Raw genomic sequence first — 16,760 nt, 5'->3', positions numbered from 1 at the left:
AGGGGCAATAAACCAGGAGAAATACAGCGCACCGCATGCTAGTGGTGCACGTGGCAATAAAAGTTATGATTTAAGGGGATGCAATCATGTGGGGGATGATTTCATCCCCTCAAATGGGACACAATCAGCAAACCCAGAACAGATTAAACCAAATAAAAGCTCCATTAACCGCTATCAGTTTCATCAAACTCTGGAAGAGTGCACAGAAGAGATATTTACAGCAGAAAATGGCGTCGTCTGTTGGAGGAAATGTCTTATGTCTTGTCAAATAGATATTACTTATCAATGTGCATACTGTACAGTAGTTAATGTTTTGGTTTACAGTGGCTATAAAAAGCTGAACTGAAGGCGTCGTCTGTGGATCTACCCATTTAATTTTCCTGTTGATTTAAAACAGATGTTGGGTACATTACATCTGTACAAAAAAAGAAAAGAAAAAAAGAATAAAAAATTTTAAATTCACTTATTTAGGTACAGAAGGAGATCGAGACATTCATTCCCGAGTTTCAGCACTTTGTTCAGTGCTTTGTTAATCTGTGGTCTGTAATAAGCCAATAAATCACTCACATCGCTACTAAATCACTTTGAAAAGGTCTAAGTCATCATGTTTGATCTCTGCGAGACCAGTGGGAAGCCAGATCTGAAATGTTGTTATCATATCAGGGACTCTTCGGTAGCTTCGGTTTCAGTGCTGCACAAGTCATTCAGAGAGTGAGACTGTATGCACGTTTGTATCATTGTTTCAAATGATCTAAGAATTGTGATTTAAAGTGTGTGAATGTGAGGCAGTTTCACTAGTTCACAAAAAAGATTTATAGACAACGCAGTATTGTGTTCTATTCATAGCGTGAGATACAAAAGGCCAGGAACCTTTCTAGTTTGGCTTTTTAATAGCCCTATCTACCCATGCCTGCCACTTCATTAGGTGCAGGTTGGACCCTTTTTGACTTTAGAGCGGCTTCAGTTTTTGCTGCATAGATTCAACAAGGTGCCGGGAGCATCCCTGGACATTTTGGTCTATATTGACATAACAGTATCACACAGATTTATCGGCTGGGCATTTATGAAGTCAGTCTCCTCTTTCACCACATTCCAAAGCTACTCTGTTGGTCTGAGATCTGGTGACTGTGGAGGCTATTTGAATACAGTGAATCCATTGTCTGTTTGAGTCTAACTTTATGACATGGTACATAATCCTGCTGGAAACAGTCATCAGAAGATGGGGACACTGTGGTCCTAAATGGATGGACATGGTCAGCAATAACACACAGATAGGCTGTGGTGTTTAAATGATGCTCATTTGGTGTTAAGGGGCCCAAAATATGTCAAGAAAATATCCTCCACATCATAATAACACTTGCAGTAGCTTGAGCTGTGGGTCCATGCTTTCATGTTATTTCTGCCAAATTCTGACCCTACCATGTAAATATCGCAGCATAAATAAAGAATCTTAAGGCCAGGTAGCATTTTTTTTTCCTAATCTTCTATTGTCCAATTTTGGTGAGCACATGCCAGTTTGCTTTTCTCAGCTGACAGGAACACTCGATATGTTGTGCCTTCATAGATCCTCTTCTCCATATCTTGGTTATAACGAGTGGCTATTAGAGTTGCTGCTGCTGCTTCCTAGCTCCAAACCTTCTGCCCATTCTCCTCTGATCTCTGGCATCAACACCACCCTTTCACTCAGAGAACTGCTTCTAACTGGATATTTTCTCTTTTTTGGACCATTATCAGAAAACACTAGAGAAGGATGTCTGGGAAAATCCTAATAGATCAGCAGTGAAATACCCAGACCAGCCCATCTGCAGGCTGTCTTGACTATGTCTACATGCCTACATGCAGTTGCTGCGATGTGATTGGCTAACTAGATGACTGCATTGCCAAGCAGCTGAACAGCTGTACCTAAAAAAGCGACTGGTGAGTGTATATTTCCAGTTGTATATACAAAGATCTACAATGCCATCTATAAAGCGTGCATAGAAGTTAATATCATCTCATGAATATGTTCTGCAGTAAATATACAACCACTGAAGTTTTTATGGAGTTAAACATTATCTGATTATCTAACAGCAAAATTTTAATAAGCCCAACCATACATCCACCGTTTCAGATGCAAATGCATTTCAGTCAAATGACGCACTGACAGCTAAGACAGAAAATGATGTTTTCCCATTAGTTTGCCTCTTGCTTTGGTAACTTTAATTTCTAAACTACACCACAAGGAGTTTAAAAAGTACAACACACTAAAGGTTACAAGACATAGGGGGGCTTTTATTTTAAAATCCCATCAAGAAAGATGGCATCTCTTCTCAACCCTTCTCAGTGAGGAGTTTCAGTTTGGTTCATTTACATCTGGAGTAAATTACTGTGCATGCTGCTTTATACTGTATGTAATAGCGCACATTAAAGTTTCTCAATCACTCTCAGAAATGTTGCTGTATAATTATAATATTTGGTTCTTCAGTGGGACAAAGCAGCGTTGTTAGGCAGAACCAATTCCACACTTCATCCTTTGACAATATGAGCAATCGCCTTCAGTTTTGTTAATCAAATACACAAAGTAAAGCACACACACACACACACACACACACACACACACACACACACACAAAGCAATTCTGAACTCTACCAGTTACAAAAGTCCTCAGTCTCGTAATACCAGCACACTCACACACACAAGCGCTCACACACTGATTCACTCTATGTGTTGCTTTGTGATATGCTAAACATTCTGTAAACATTACCCTGTGCATGGTTACTGTCACCATGGCAGCATGACAACAGTGCTTAGCCCGGCCCCTCAAACACGGGACAGTAGTGTTATTTAATATTTGGCTACCCATGAGCACAGCATGTTTCTATCACATAATCCTGTCACACTAGTGAAGACTTCTCCATGCAGCCTTGTGCAGCTGAACACTGCCCAGCTGTTGCTATGTTTTGGTCTGATCGCACAACAACAACAAAGGATAAAATGCTCCCTGAGAACAGACTGGCCTTGGTGCAATCCCACACACTTTGTCCACGGTCAGCATCACATGGGACGAGAGCAGATGCTTTTGCTCAGATTTAGGGCGCTTAGATCATTCTGAGGTTGTGTATCAAGTTAATTAAGGAAGGACGGAAACAGATATGTTTATGTGGCTGTAACTGAGGAGATTGATGCCAAAATAAGTTTTTGGCCAACATATGAAAAAGTTATTTTAATCCACTTTTTGTTTCCAAAACAGCATCAAGATAGAGGTTGAAAACCCAGATTGTGTCATGAACCTGAAGCCAGGGTCAAACTCTGTCAAAACATTCAGTAGCAGAACACAGAAACAGCAACATTCTGCTCGTTTAGTGAAACTTGCACTTGATTAGTTGTGGTGAGACGCTTAAGTATAAACGCCAATAAATGTACTTTGTTTTAAAAAATCCTCTGTAGTAAAAAAGCAGCCATCGTCTCTGATTCAACCAGCAGAAGAAGCAGAGGTCAGGAGACTACATTTTTCTTCTCTCATTACAGTTAAAAATCAGAGCTTATTTAAAGTGTTTCATTGTTTTGTTCATCTCTGTCTTTATTTGGTATCATCTTTATTTAATCATTTGCTCATCATTTTTTGTATTGCTTATCGAAGTTTCTTACTGCCTGCATTTATATCAGTCAAATTTTTGGTTTTGCTCATTTCTTCATATAAACTGTCTTTAAACTGTCTCTTTAAACTGAATCAGAATCAAAAGCAGCTTTACTGGTAAAGTATGTGTACACATACAAGGAACTGGGCTCTGGTTCAGACAGCAACATGACACAGACAATAGTAACATGTATAGTATATTTATATGTACAATGGTGCAGGACAAAGATGCTGGAAGAAGTAATTTTTCTTTACCATAAGTCCAAATTTGTTTTTGTTTGTTTGTTTGTTTTTTATCATGCATTTTCCTGACTTTTAAATCCTTTTAAAAAAAATTATTTATCTAGGTCGAATCCGGACCAATGTGTTTAGCCTTGCGCTATATGGTTGCCTGCTAAAACTATAAGTTAAATTTAAAATTTCTTACTTCTTAAGCAAGCAGCAACCTCAGGGGCTGAAAAATAAAGCTAGCGCAGAAGTTTCAAAAACTGCAGTTCCTCTACTGGCCACTTGAGGCCGGCTCCAAACTTAGCATTATTAGGAGCTGTGGTTGATGGATGTCTGCTTGGCTTCACCTCTGTTAATCTGTTCTGGACAAAACTGGATGTCTCAGCAACAATTGTGGTATTAAACCCTGTCCACACAGGAAGCCGTTCCCTCGTCAAGCATCACTTTGTGGCTGATGGTTGGTGGCAATTAGATATTCCACGCGCCAGTTGCCTAGGTAACCTCTAATACATTTACTGCCTTGTCATATGTCAGTCAGGGCTGTTCTGTGTTCTCCTTCATACTCGGGTCAAGGACTCGCTCACTTTGCAATTATTTCACTTGAAGTCAGTGAATGCGATTGGCTCTCTTCGCTCTTTGGCCGCCACATCGCTGCAAGCTGTTTCATTTTGTGGACGTAAGTGCCTTTTGGAACATTTTTAATGCAATTAATTCAAGTTATACAGCTTGCTGTGTGGTTTACTGCGTTAATACATTCTCAAAAATGTCCGTCCTCCAGTTTTGAGTAGTAAAATTGTTACTAAATACTTATACAGGGTATAACTGTGGCATTATTCTGTATATAACTTTAAGCTAATATCACATTTTGGACTCAAGCAAGGCTTTTTACCATGTTCACACATAAGTAACGGCAGGATCCACCTGTACCCCAAGGGTTTAAATCCAACCATATGCGCCACAAGTGTGTGTCTACATTTTTCATAATTTCCTGATGTTTTACACAGAAGTGCAGCCCACTGGCTCCTGCACAGAGGAGCACTTGTCAAAACATCCATACCGAGTGAAATGAACTGGCTGCAGCGCTTTCGCCCGAGGAATCAAAGGAAGGTGTGTCTGCTGCTTTCAACTCTGGAAACGACCAGGAGCAGTGTTGGTGTTGTAACCGTAGCAACGTAAACAGGAGGGTTCAAACACTGATTAAAATGTGTGCAAAGATTATGCAAGGTGTGTGTATGGAAGTGTGTGTCTATGTGTGTGTGCATGCATACTGCACACATGGTTTCTTATGCTTCTTAAGTCAAAGCCTTAAAGTCAGTCTTCTTTCAGTCTCTGAAGCCCGTTGAAAACCACTTCAGCTCACAACGCCCACTACTCACTCCTGGCATCCAGTGGAGCAGCAGGCGTGTATTTTATTAGGAAACGTAAGTGTGTGTTTTACAGCGTCTCAGCAGCATAAAAATAAGTCTGTCTCTGTGCTGATGTGTGTGTGTGAGCAAAGCTGAGTTCAGTTTAACGTGTTCTTGGCCTCCCCTGATTTTTCCACTCATTCTCACATTGAAGGAGTTGTCTCCCACTCTATCCAACTATATACATACAAGCATCATCAAAAAACATGAAGGTCTTCTGGTAAGACTGATCTTTTGGGTGTTATATACACACAGCTGGGGCCGTATTGCAGTAATTTTGTTTGCGCCACATCTGGTGTGGTTTCACTTCCCAAGTCTTTGAAGGAGAAAAGGTCATTTCAGTGAGATTTAGTTTGTTCCTACGTGTTAATTTTTAAGGTTTGGGAAAATATTTTTTCTAACGTACATCACTATTAACTATTCTTTTTTTAAATTAAGTGGAATATGAACTGATCCTCTTCGACTATGTGTTAGAACAATTGTGCCTTTCACATATCTGCTGAAACTGGTCTGAGCCACCAAACTAGTTTCCTTCCTGTGGATTAATGATGTGATCTAGCGATGTTTAGTGATGAACAACACCTCTGAAATGTTACATAACATCCTGTATTCACCAGCAGTTCTCAAGCATAAAGTTGGTATTTAAGTGTTTTTGTTTGCTGGTTGCATTTTTTTTTTTTGCCTTCATTGGACAGTCACTATGTGAGAGACAGACAGGAACCACATGTTTGTTGCGTGTGTCATAGCTATAATTAAACTAAGGCTATTACGACCATGCTTGTTTCTTATATATGGGTCACTTTACTTCTACGTTCCACCTCCACACTCTATGATAACTGTCAAACAGATTTCAACAAAATTTGGATCAATGGTTTAAGAACATGTGCATACATTTTAGTATGGAGGAAAGCAATTTTCAAGGATTTCCGTACAGGGAGTGAATTTTTGGACAAAGATTATTGATAATTTGATGCAGACTCAGCAATTTTAAATAATTTGGCGAAAAAACAAATGTAATATCCAGCGTATACATCTGCCAAATCAAATATGCAGTGCTACCCGCTGTGGCGCCCCCTTGTCAGTGATGGAGCAGCTGAAAAGTAGCAGATTTTCACTTATGCTGCAATGCTTTCTGATGACTATGTTGTTATTATTTTTATTATTCAATATTATCTTCATATGAGATAACATCAGTCAGTTACACTTCAGAAAACTAGCTCTAATTTCCATCCCTTCATTGACTACTGGGTTGCTAAATCCTACAATAAGATACAGTTAGGTCTTAAAGTGTTAGGACAATAACAAAGTCCTCCAAATTATTTAGATAACTGACTGACAAGGGGTTCCATGACCTGCTGAGTTCTGCTGTTTATCATTAAAAGATTCCAAGTATAGAACAAACATTTGGTAGCTGTTTACTGGAAGTCTCAAAACGAAGTCCAAGGATATGTCAATGCAAGAGAAGGAAGCCATCGTTAGGAAAAGCAAAAGAAACCTATCGGATATATAACAAAAGCTTTATGAGAGATCATTCTTAGAAGAGAAGTAATTTACTGTCCAACTTAACAACACCAAAAGGCCTGAAAGATCACAGGGGACGACTCTTACAAACTGGGCCACATGGCCATAACAAATGGGAGACAAGATAAGATAGGGTTACTGTATTTTCTCCCATAGGAGAAAATCTTCCAAGTACTGTACTAAAAAAACAGACATTAACACCAAATAAGATAAAAACCGCAAATGGAAACACATATATGGGGATAAATAATAATAAAAATAATTTAAAAAACAAGTACTTAAAAACTCTCCACTTCTCTGTCACTCAGTCACAAGCTCCTCATTTATTTAACTGGCAGAGGAATACATTAATATTTATAGCAGTCATGCAACCCCAATTCCAAAAAAGTTGGGATGCTGTGTAAAATGTAAATGAAAAATGAAAGAAATTATTTGCTTTGGTGTTGTTTTTCATGATTTTCTTTGTCATTTTTTGGTGTCATGATGCTCCAAATGTTTTCATTTGGTTAAAAGTCTGGGATGAAGACCGGCCAGCTCACCACCTCTTCTTTTATGAGGTCATGCTGTTTTAATAGCTGCATTATGCGTTTTAGCATTGTCTTGCTGAAATATGCGGGGCCTTCCCTAAAAAAAACACGTCATTTGGATGGGAGCAGATGTGCTAACTACCAATCCCATAGGCATTAATGCACTCCCAATGCCATGAGAGATGTGGACTTTTATACTGAGCGCTCATAACAAGCCGGATAAATCCTTTCCACTTTAGTCTCGAGAGCATGGTTTCCATGTTTTCCAAAAAGACTTTGAAAATTTCAAAGACCACAGAAAACCTTTCCACTTTACTTCAGCCTATTTTGAATAAGCTTTGGCCCAGAGAAGATGGCAGCATTTCTGGATCATGTTCACATATGGCTTTAACTTGCATTTGTGAATGGACAGACAATGATTTCTGAAAATGTCTCCCATCCCATGTAGTGACTCACACGACAGAATCATGTGTGTTTTTAATGCAATGCTGCCTGAGGGCCTGAACATCACAGGCATTCAGTATGGGTTTTTTTGCCTTGTCTCCTTGTGCAAATATTTATCCAGATTCTCTGAACATTTTTTTAATGCTATGAACTGCAAACAATGACAAACTCTTTGTACAGAATGGTGAACCTCTGCCCACCTTGAGAAACTCTGCCTCCCTAAGATGCTCTTTTTAGACCCAGTCAAGTTACTAACCTGTTGCCAATTAACCTATCTATTTGCAAAATTATCCACCAGGCGTTGCTTATCAGTAACATTTACTTTTCTAGGCTTTTGTTGCCCTGTCCTTTTAGTTTTGAAACTTGTTGCTGCCATTAAATTCAAAATGAGATAATTTTTTCCTTGAAATAATAAAATGTTTCAACATTAAAGATTTGATATATTTTATGTTTTCTATTGTTAATAAAGAATAGATTTATATTATTTGCAGATCGTTGCTTTCTAGTTCTATTTAAACTTTAAACTGTGTCCCAGCTTTTCTTTTAGGCTGGGGTTATGCAAACATTGTGTCATTGTACAAAAACCAATGGGTCTGCTGAAGTTTCTGGATCCACATATTATATAAGCATACCTGGTGCTGTGTATGCACTATTTTATCCCCAATCAAGACATACTGGCTTGAAAAATGTAATGGTAAGGTCTAATATAAATTAGACAGGACCACAAGCTTTGTATTAATGCTTCAGGTGTGCAATGACAGCTTTGTCATTGAAAAAGCTCAGACTCGTTATGCAAACAGCTCCGAAAAGTTTCGTTCCACTGACTGAGTCCATGTCCTGGATACTGAAATATTTTGACTCAAACAAAAACAAATACAAAGCCGATAATTCACCACATTAAAAACTGTTAAGTTGGTTTCTAAAACAAAAAGATGATTTCTGGAAAACACCCACAGACTCGCTTATCCTCACACACTCACGAACTGGAGGAAAAAGGAAAAAGATGGCATGCAGCGTGGTGGAGATAAAGACAAAGATGACGGCGTCAGCAAGACAGACAGTAACGCAACTTTCATTCCAGTTAGCTCCACCCAGGATAAAGCTTTAAAAAATGGTATGTAAGGTGTTTTCACTGAAAGTGAAGTCATGTACAGCATTTCTACAGAGTTATTATCACATGAATCTCACAGACTGACGTGAAAGGGGAGAGGCAGCAAAGCAGAAGCGCTGGTGTTCAAAAGAACCTCATAATGTTTTGGTATATATCAAATCATTTTACTTTATTTTTATTAGATGTGAGCATTTATTTCATCCAAATGTGGATTGAAAGAAGATTTTACTTTTTTTTTTAATAAAAATAATATCAGTTTCAGTGCATTTATTCTAGTAGAGACAGTGCAAATGCCTACTAAGACAGTCTATTACCATTATCTATTACCACATCTGTCGTGAGTGCATAATTAAAATACAGTGTCGTGAAAGTCAACTAGTCCTTCCAGATCTACTACTACTTGACTGACTCATGCATATAACTCATACTTATAATCCTACTTTGTATGAACTACGTGAGTCTTGTGCACGCACATATGTTTGAAATATAAAGGTTTTTATTTTGAAAGAGTAGCTCTACTTTGGAGTATTACCAAACTCTTAAAAGCAGAGATATAAAGAAGGCTTTGCAAAAGTACATAATGTGAAAGATACGAGCCGTCGTTACCCTTGTGTGTGTTAACGGCCAGCTGTACCAATGTATCAGCAGCAATGCTGGGAAGTAACTTTAGTAGTTACATGTAATTGTCAAACGGCATGGTGGTGCCGCTGTTGCCAACTGTTCCTAGGTTAACAGTTGAAATAAATGGTTAACCTGACAAATTAACATGACCTCATTAACATGAGAAAACAGATGACTCTCTGCTAGGCATACGTGCATACCTGCTGGGTGTTATAGAGTTATTGAGATATCCTGTATCAGTCCTCGTGGCAGCAGAGATAAATAAGTGGCTAAAAAATAGATAGATGTAAATTGTTTCACATTTCCCCTCTTTTTTTAATATTATTTCATAAAACATATCTTTTTATACACACCTTTAACTGATATATTATTCTATACTTATTCTGAATTTCCTGCAAACTGTGTATGGTCGTTTCCCCTTCATAACAAAGAGTTAGTATGAGTTAGTATACTAAGAGTTAGTATACTATATGAGTATAGTATTAGATCATAGCTTGTATATGATAGATGTATGCAGCCACTATTGCTTGAGCCACTGGTTTTATATTCCTAGTCTTGAAGCCATTAGCAATTTAGCCAGTTAGCAATTTAGCCACCAAAATTTTGGCTTTTACACATAAAGTAAAGAAAGCAAAGTAAAAAAAAAGAGCAAAAAAGCCAGAAGTTAGCAGATCTGGATTAGAAGGAAGTCCATTAAAAATACTTTAAAGTCACCAGCAGAACAAACACAGTGGTGTTGTCCAGTTCACTGTCTTGAATTAGGGGAGCTGAGGCCTAGCAAACACTGGCCTGTCAGAACATCTGTCAGTCTAAGCCGCCAGTATCTATATCAGCATTAATGTTATGGACAGGTCTTGGGGGTCCAACCTGTCCATAAAGGTAAAGTTAAAGGTCATGGTAAATTATGTTAGCTTGGTAATGAAAAGACCCACAAGGCAGATAAGCTACTGCATCTTGAGATTAAATTAATTATTTGGTTAATAGTAGTTTAGTGCTTCTGCAGCAATCAGTATAAAATCAAGCACCTGGCCATGCAGTCTAACCTTTCAAACATTAGTGAAAGAATAGGCCATTTTAAAAAGCTCACTGAATTCGTGTGTGGTACTGTAACAAGTAATTCGGTGAAATTTCTTCCCTCCTAGATATTCCATGATCAATTATGTGTTATTATGGCAACGTGAAACTCAGCCACCAAATGGAAGACAATGTAAAGTTAAAGAGCGGGGTTGCCAGCTGCTGGGGCACTTATTTCACACAGGTCAAAAAATCCTCTGGCATTAACATCAGCACAAAAATTGTGCACCAGGACCTTGATGGCATGAGTTTACATGAGCAAGCAGCTCCTGTACATGTAAAGTGTTGGTGGCCCAGTATGCTTGTCCGTATGATGTAGTTTCACTTAAAAATTTCAAAACAAATGGAAATGCGGTGACGATATTGTGCGCTAACAGTCAACTGTTGTGTCTGTGTGTGTGGTGATTTCATATTTCCACGCCTGGAACTAGAGATAATGTCTCTCCTGTTTGTCTCCTGCTTTGCAATCAAAGACAGACGTTTCTGCACTTTAGTAACTGAGGCTAGATTTCTCTCTAAGTCTGCTACCCATGTTCAGTTGTAATTATGTTTTGTTTAACTTTAACCTAGTGTATAGGTTTATTAATCATAGGACTGAACAATAGCAATAGGAATAGCAATGCAACTTGAGCTAAAGGCCGCCCTATCGCCCTTGTTACCCGTCCAGTTCATATACTCACCCAGGATAAATAAACAAGAAATAAATTATCTGTCTTCCCAATATCTGTAAACCTGAAATATTGCTATTATATATCTTTAATTTACGCTAATAATTATGTAAACTGAAAAGCCTGACAGGTCTCGTACGAGTTGGGGGAGGTAAAACTTCAAGTCCCAGAATGCTGTGCGGCGGCGTCACTCTCCCTGTCCCCTCCTACAGCGCACGCTCGCAGGCGGAGAACGGGCAGAACGGGTCGGCTCCGTGTTTACGTTGAGATGCTCACAACAAAGGACAGCGCACCGCGGAGAGGCTGTCATTTAAAATAAAGAGAAAGCACCGTGGATATTTTCTCTTACGGTGAGCGTCTGCAACTCACGACTCCTGGAAGGGGAGAGCAAATACCAAAAAACCCTAATCTGCTTCCATTTTATTTATTTTTCCTACGTGATACGCTTTATTTTTTATTATTATTATTTTATTTTTTAAGCAGCTAAGACGCGGAGAAATTAGGACGAAATCTTCTGCCGTTTTTTTCTATGTTTTTGTTTTTTCCTTCTGAGCCGGTGGGACGATAGCTAGCTCCTTAGCCTCTGCAAGTTGGTGGGAAGGCTAAGCAGCTGAGACCGACCGCAGGCTCGGGACAATAAGAGGACCTCATCATTTATATCGCAGTGAGTTCGCAGGCCACCTGACTTTGCTTGATAATTAAAACCGCGGGTGTAGTGCGACAATAGCCATCCTGCTGCCCGCTAATAACTGTCTTTGTTCTGCAAACGGCTCCGGGAATGAACTGCTCCTTCATTAACGCTACTTTACCTCATTTGGTAATGTCCACTCACTCACTCACTCACTCTGCGAGTAAAGTCATGACAGGGAGTGCTGCAGCTGCAGAGCGCTGATCTTTGTCTCTCAGACGCACACACATATGCACCTGTTTTGACTGTGTGTTTATCTAAGTGGAAATCAGAGGCAGCTTCGCTAAGATACAGCTCTCTGCTAGGCATTGGCTGACTGTATCTTTGTGTGCAATGCAGGCTTCAGAGATGCAGGTATTAGTTTACATCCCATCCATCCTGGGTGCTGACCTGTCACAGGGAGGGGTGAGTGAGAAAGGGTACATTGCCTGATAAGGAATTAAGCAAATGCACGGACTCTTTTGCCATTCCCAGAGCTTGATTGCGAGTTAATGACTTTCCCCTCCTCTCCTTCTCTGTCTCCCATCTCATTTCACCCCTCTGTCTCCCCCCCTTCTCCTCATCTCTTTTTATTTTTTCTTTCTGTCTGGTTTGGGTAGCTGGTGTGGATCTCACCACTTCCCTTCCCCTTTCTGGAAATGTCACAGAGAAGAGAGACGTGCATTAACACCATCTGCCCCTGATCTTACTTCCATTGTCTGGCTTTTATTGTGAACTCTAATGAGGAAATGTTGGCAAGTTGTAGCAGCCAGTGCATTTTATTTTGTCACTGAACCAACCCCACAGCTTTTTAAAATTTGTTTCAGAATAGGAAATTCAAATAATTATAAACTGTATAGTTCTATCACATTTTTATTTAATTTAAGCTTGAAAAGAAAGCAAGAAAGTAGGCTTTTAACGAGTTATAGCTACAGATGCATAGTGCAAAAAGTGTATATAACATGCTCTGTTGCAATCAGTTTTCTGCAAACATATAAGTTGTGCACAGTGTTATTGGGCAATATGGGTTTGTATCAGTGACCAAACACGTCTAGATCTGGTGTCTAGAATCAGACCCTGTATTATGAAAAAGATTTAAACAGTTCTCAGAATGTCTTCGTATTGTAGCAATGCTGATAGCCGACCAAGCAGAGCAGCACAGGTTTTTCGACATGTTCACAATAAGTGTGTAGAAACACTGATGAATGACAAATATTCAACAAGTATTAGGAATTTGAAAGCAAAACAGTTACTGCAGCCAAAGCTGTTAAAGATCAGTGTCTACTGTTAATCGTACAAGTTTATATGCTTTCAATGTCATTGCCAAATAAAGTCTGACTACAATTAAAATTTTGTCCTCCACTGAATTTATGTTAGCTTAATGTTTGCTTAGCTGTATTTTTTACAGCCTGTAAGACACTTTTGGTCTTATTGTTTCAACTGTGACCCGACAGTAGGTGGACAAGACAAAGAAAAAACTAAAAGAAAAAAAATTCAAATTGGTGAATATCATTTGTAAATCTTTAGTAAACTTTATTATATAAATATATTATTATTACATTGTATATGGAATTAAAAGAAACAAAAACTAAAGTCCTCTCAGCTGAGAATCACTGTCGTTTGTTGATGTTTGTCAAGGAAAGACAAAGACTTATAGAACTAAAGACTTTTTAACTGTCCATGCACCAAAGCCAGAGTGATCTCCAAGGAATGGGGATGCTGTTTCCAAGAGCATTGATTGGTCAGTAGGTGGTGATTTTATACTTATCGATCCCATGAACATAACAGAGGAAAAGGAGCGAACTGCTTTGCAACGCTGAAAATCCAGAGTTAAATCTGATTTCTTATCTCACTAATCCCTAATCCTGCGTCACAGTGCAGACCTGCATAAGAATCCTGCAATTCATCACTGCTATAAATTGTGGAACCTTCAGTTTCTACTGGGCCAGGATTTGTTGTGTAACAGAGGTGAGAGTGCAAGTGTTGCATATACACTTTTGCACATTTACATAGGGTGTGTTGGCTACAGGCCCGAGTGTGTGTTCATGTTCTCAGCATGCTTTAGAGTCTCAATTTCAGGAAGGAAATCGGAGCTGTCGGTGTCAGACGGGAGTGCAGCTCTGATGTCTTAATGGAGGTTCAGTGCTGCCTGTATCCTTAGTTACCCAGTCTGTGGGGACACAGGGAGGCCTCACAGTCTCGCCTCGGTCTGGACTGGAAAAAAAAAGAATGAACCCTTTTCATCTAAAATGTTTAAGTTTTTTAATTTCAATTAAATATTTAACATGATTTTGTAGACGGACAGCTTCAGTAGCACCATGAAACTGTGCTAAACACCAACAGAATTACTAATGTGCTTGCCCCCTATCGGCCTTTTAAAAGTGGCTTTCAATATTTGAAGTTATGAGCAGTTGACTTTATGGCAGTTTTGGTATCGCATTTATAGCAACTTTTGTTTCTATGAGGGATTTTGGATTCCCGAAGCCCATTTGCATGATGATATGTTGTCATTACGAAGCAAATGTTCAGAAGTAGTTTTGACAAAACGTCTTTAGTGCGAAGATCAATGATAGTCTTTCCGAATTAAAAGGAAAATTCTACATATCTTACGTATTTTTTCTGGGTGTGTTTTGCACTTGATCTGAAAAATACTGCTGCAGGAGATTTGTTACAGTACATTTTTAAAACATAGCAGCACAACATAGCACTACATTGTTGTATTACTTTGTCAAGACAGCCTGATAAGTAGTTGTCGAAGATAAGTGGACAAATTGAATGATGCGTTTATGTGGACTGTATAGAAGCCTTTTATTGCGCATTCACTCAGACAAATTAAAGCTGCCAATCATGACAGGATCCTTGCATTGAGTGATTATATTTGAGTTTCAAACCAACCACTCAGCCGCTTGCCAAACATCTGTGTGCTGGCACCCTTTTAAACCTTAATGAGACAGTGTGCTCGTGCTGAGAGGAGATTTTTTGTGTTTGCAGCGTTCTTTCTGTGTGCACGTGCCTGTGGTGTGTAGTTTTATCAGAGAGGGCCGATGAGCTCAGCGGGTGTAATCGTCGGTACAGCTGAGCGGCAGCTTTCCTCCTGCTGTGTGAGGAGCTTGGCACACTCCGCCCGGTCCGGCTTACACTCCCCTGGGCTGGTAAACAGGCTGAAGTTTGTGCAGGGAGATTACGTCTGTCATGGAAAGTGGGTCAGACAGTGGGCACGATTCTATGGCCTTGTTTCTGCAAGGTAGGGAGTAAAAGAGGAAGGGGAGCGTTAAACCACCAGCCATTTTCCATAGTGTTGCTTTAAAGAGCCTGCGCTTAGGGCGCTTTCCTTTTTTGCCAGAGTCACGGTTAGGTTCTTGTGCATTTGCTTGCAAGGCAGTCATGTGTTGTAGGCTGATCTGTTAAGGAGCTGTGAGGATGCATGCTCAGTATGTGACTCATTTTAAAAAACAAATGACATTAAACAAGTTAAACGGATCATTCCTTCCCCTCATTCCAAGTGGTTCATTTCAGATTCAGACAAGCATTTGTAAAAATCATATTTATGTGAGCAGCTGCCATAATATGTGCTTGCTTTTTGAGTCCTCATTTTCCCGAGATAGAACCAAGGTAGAGCCACAAATGCCACATATGTAGCTAATGCACCGGGTTAAGATAACCGAGTTTCCTTTGAAAATATTTGGGAGAACGCTGCTTTTGTGGATTGCATTTTGGGCAAGTGAAACCAAACATGAAACTGATTTGCCAGAACATAAAAACCACCTGCCTACTTTGTGCACGTTCTTCTTGTGCCACCAAAGCAACTTATCCATTGGGTCATGGACACGGGATCTCTGAATGTTTCCTGCTGTGTCTAACACGGGGGTGTTGGGAGTGGAGCCTTTATTCGGTAGTAGCCATCCTATTGTTGCTTAGTCAGATTTGGAATCTGGGAATTTAAAGGCCCATATAAGACTATATAGTCTTTATTGTCTTCCTCAAGTTGCTCCTGTCCAGTTCTTATGTTGTTGCAGGTGGTAATATCCGGATGGGGGACACTGATGCCTTCAAAGAGTGCCTCGCTGTGGGTTAAGGCTCAAGGTTTTTCAGCACATCATTGCATTGTAAAGAGAAGATGAATGTTATTCACTTCACCTGGCAGTGGTTTTAATGCTGTGCCTGATTGCTGTGTGGTCTCTTGAGTCTTATTGTCTTAACACAAATTAAGATTTTATAGTGAAAGACAACAATTCAAGACATATGGGTACAGCAGCTGAAGAGAGTGCTTGCTTATGTCTTTTCTTCCACCAAAGCAAGAGCTGACGCCAAGGTGCATGTGATGAGTGCTGTCTGTTTGTTTGTTTGTAAGATTAGGCAAAAGCTACAGGGCTATATTTCGTTAATCTTACTGGAGCAGTGGAAAAGGGAAGGAAATAAATCTTTCTTTAAAATTGCACGAGAGGTGAAGGATAAGAGAAAGAGCTTAGGTTAAGGACGAGCTCGCCCAGTTCCCTTTTAGTTCTTACTACTTTTTTCAGACAATGTTAAGGACACAGTATACTTTTTTGTTCTATATTTTTCTTACTTTTTATCTTCTACCATTAACCAATTTGTTACTCCGTTCCTTTTCCTCACAAAGACCTTTTCTCTTGCTTTGAATACCCAAGTCAGAAAACTGAGGGTGGAGTGGAAACTGAAATACACTGAAGCTTTTTTGGCAGCTTTATTACTCTGATGGTACACCCGAAAATTCATGAATAGGATCCTTATTTGTAAATGCTGATGGGGGAAAGAAATTCTGTTAATGTTGGGCATTTGCTGATACACTTTAAGTAAAAAAATGCAGGTGATGTAGATACTCGATGTGCAGTTTGTTACATTAAGACAAGGCCAC

General features: G+C 39.4%; 1 protein-coding gene across 2 annotated transcripts in view; it reads left to right on the top strand.

The window, feature by feature from the left end:
- The first annotated feature begins 11,457 nt into the window (after positions 1-11,457).
- Positions 11,458-16,760, top strand: part of peli1b (pellino E3 ubiquitin protein ligase 1b) — a 52,760-nt gene continuing 47,457 nt past the window's right edge. Inside the window, exon 1 of one of the 2 annotated variants that reach the window (XM_063491165.1) lies at positions 11,458-11,881. The gene's annotated coding sequence lies outside the window, so the exon portion shown is untranslated. The remainder of the gene's footprint in view (positions 11,882-16,760) is intronic. The other variant, XM_063491166.1, reaches the window with a different exon arrangement.

This window comes from Pelmatolapia mariae, linkage group LG13, assembly GCF_036321145.2.
Source record: "Pelmatolapia mariae isolate MD_Pm_ZW linkage group LG13, Pm_UMD_F_2, whole genome shotgun sequence".
Taxonomy (NCBI): Eukaryota; Metazoa; Chordata; class Actinopteri; order Cichliformes; family Cichlidae; genus Pelmatolapia; species Pelmatolapia mariae.
Note: the sequence above shows the minus strand (reverse complement) of the source record. Positions and strands in the feature narration are given on the sequence as shown.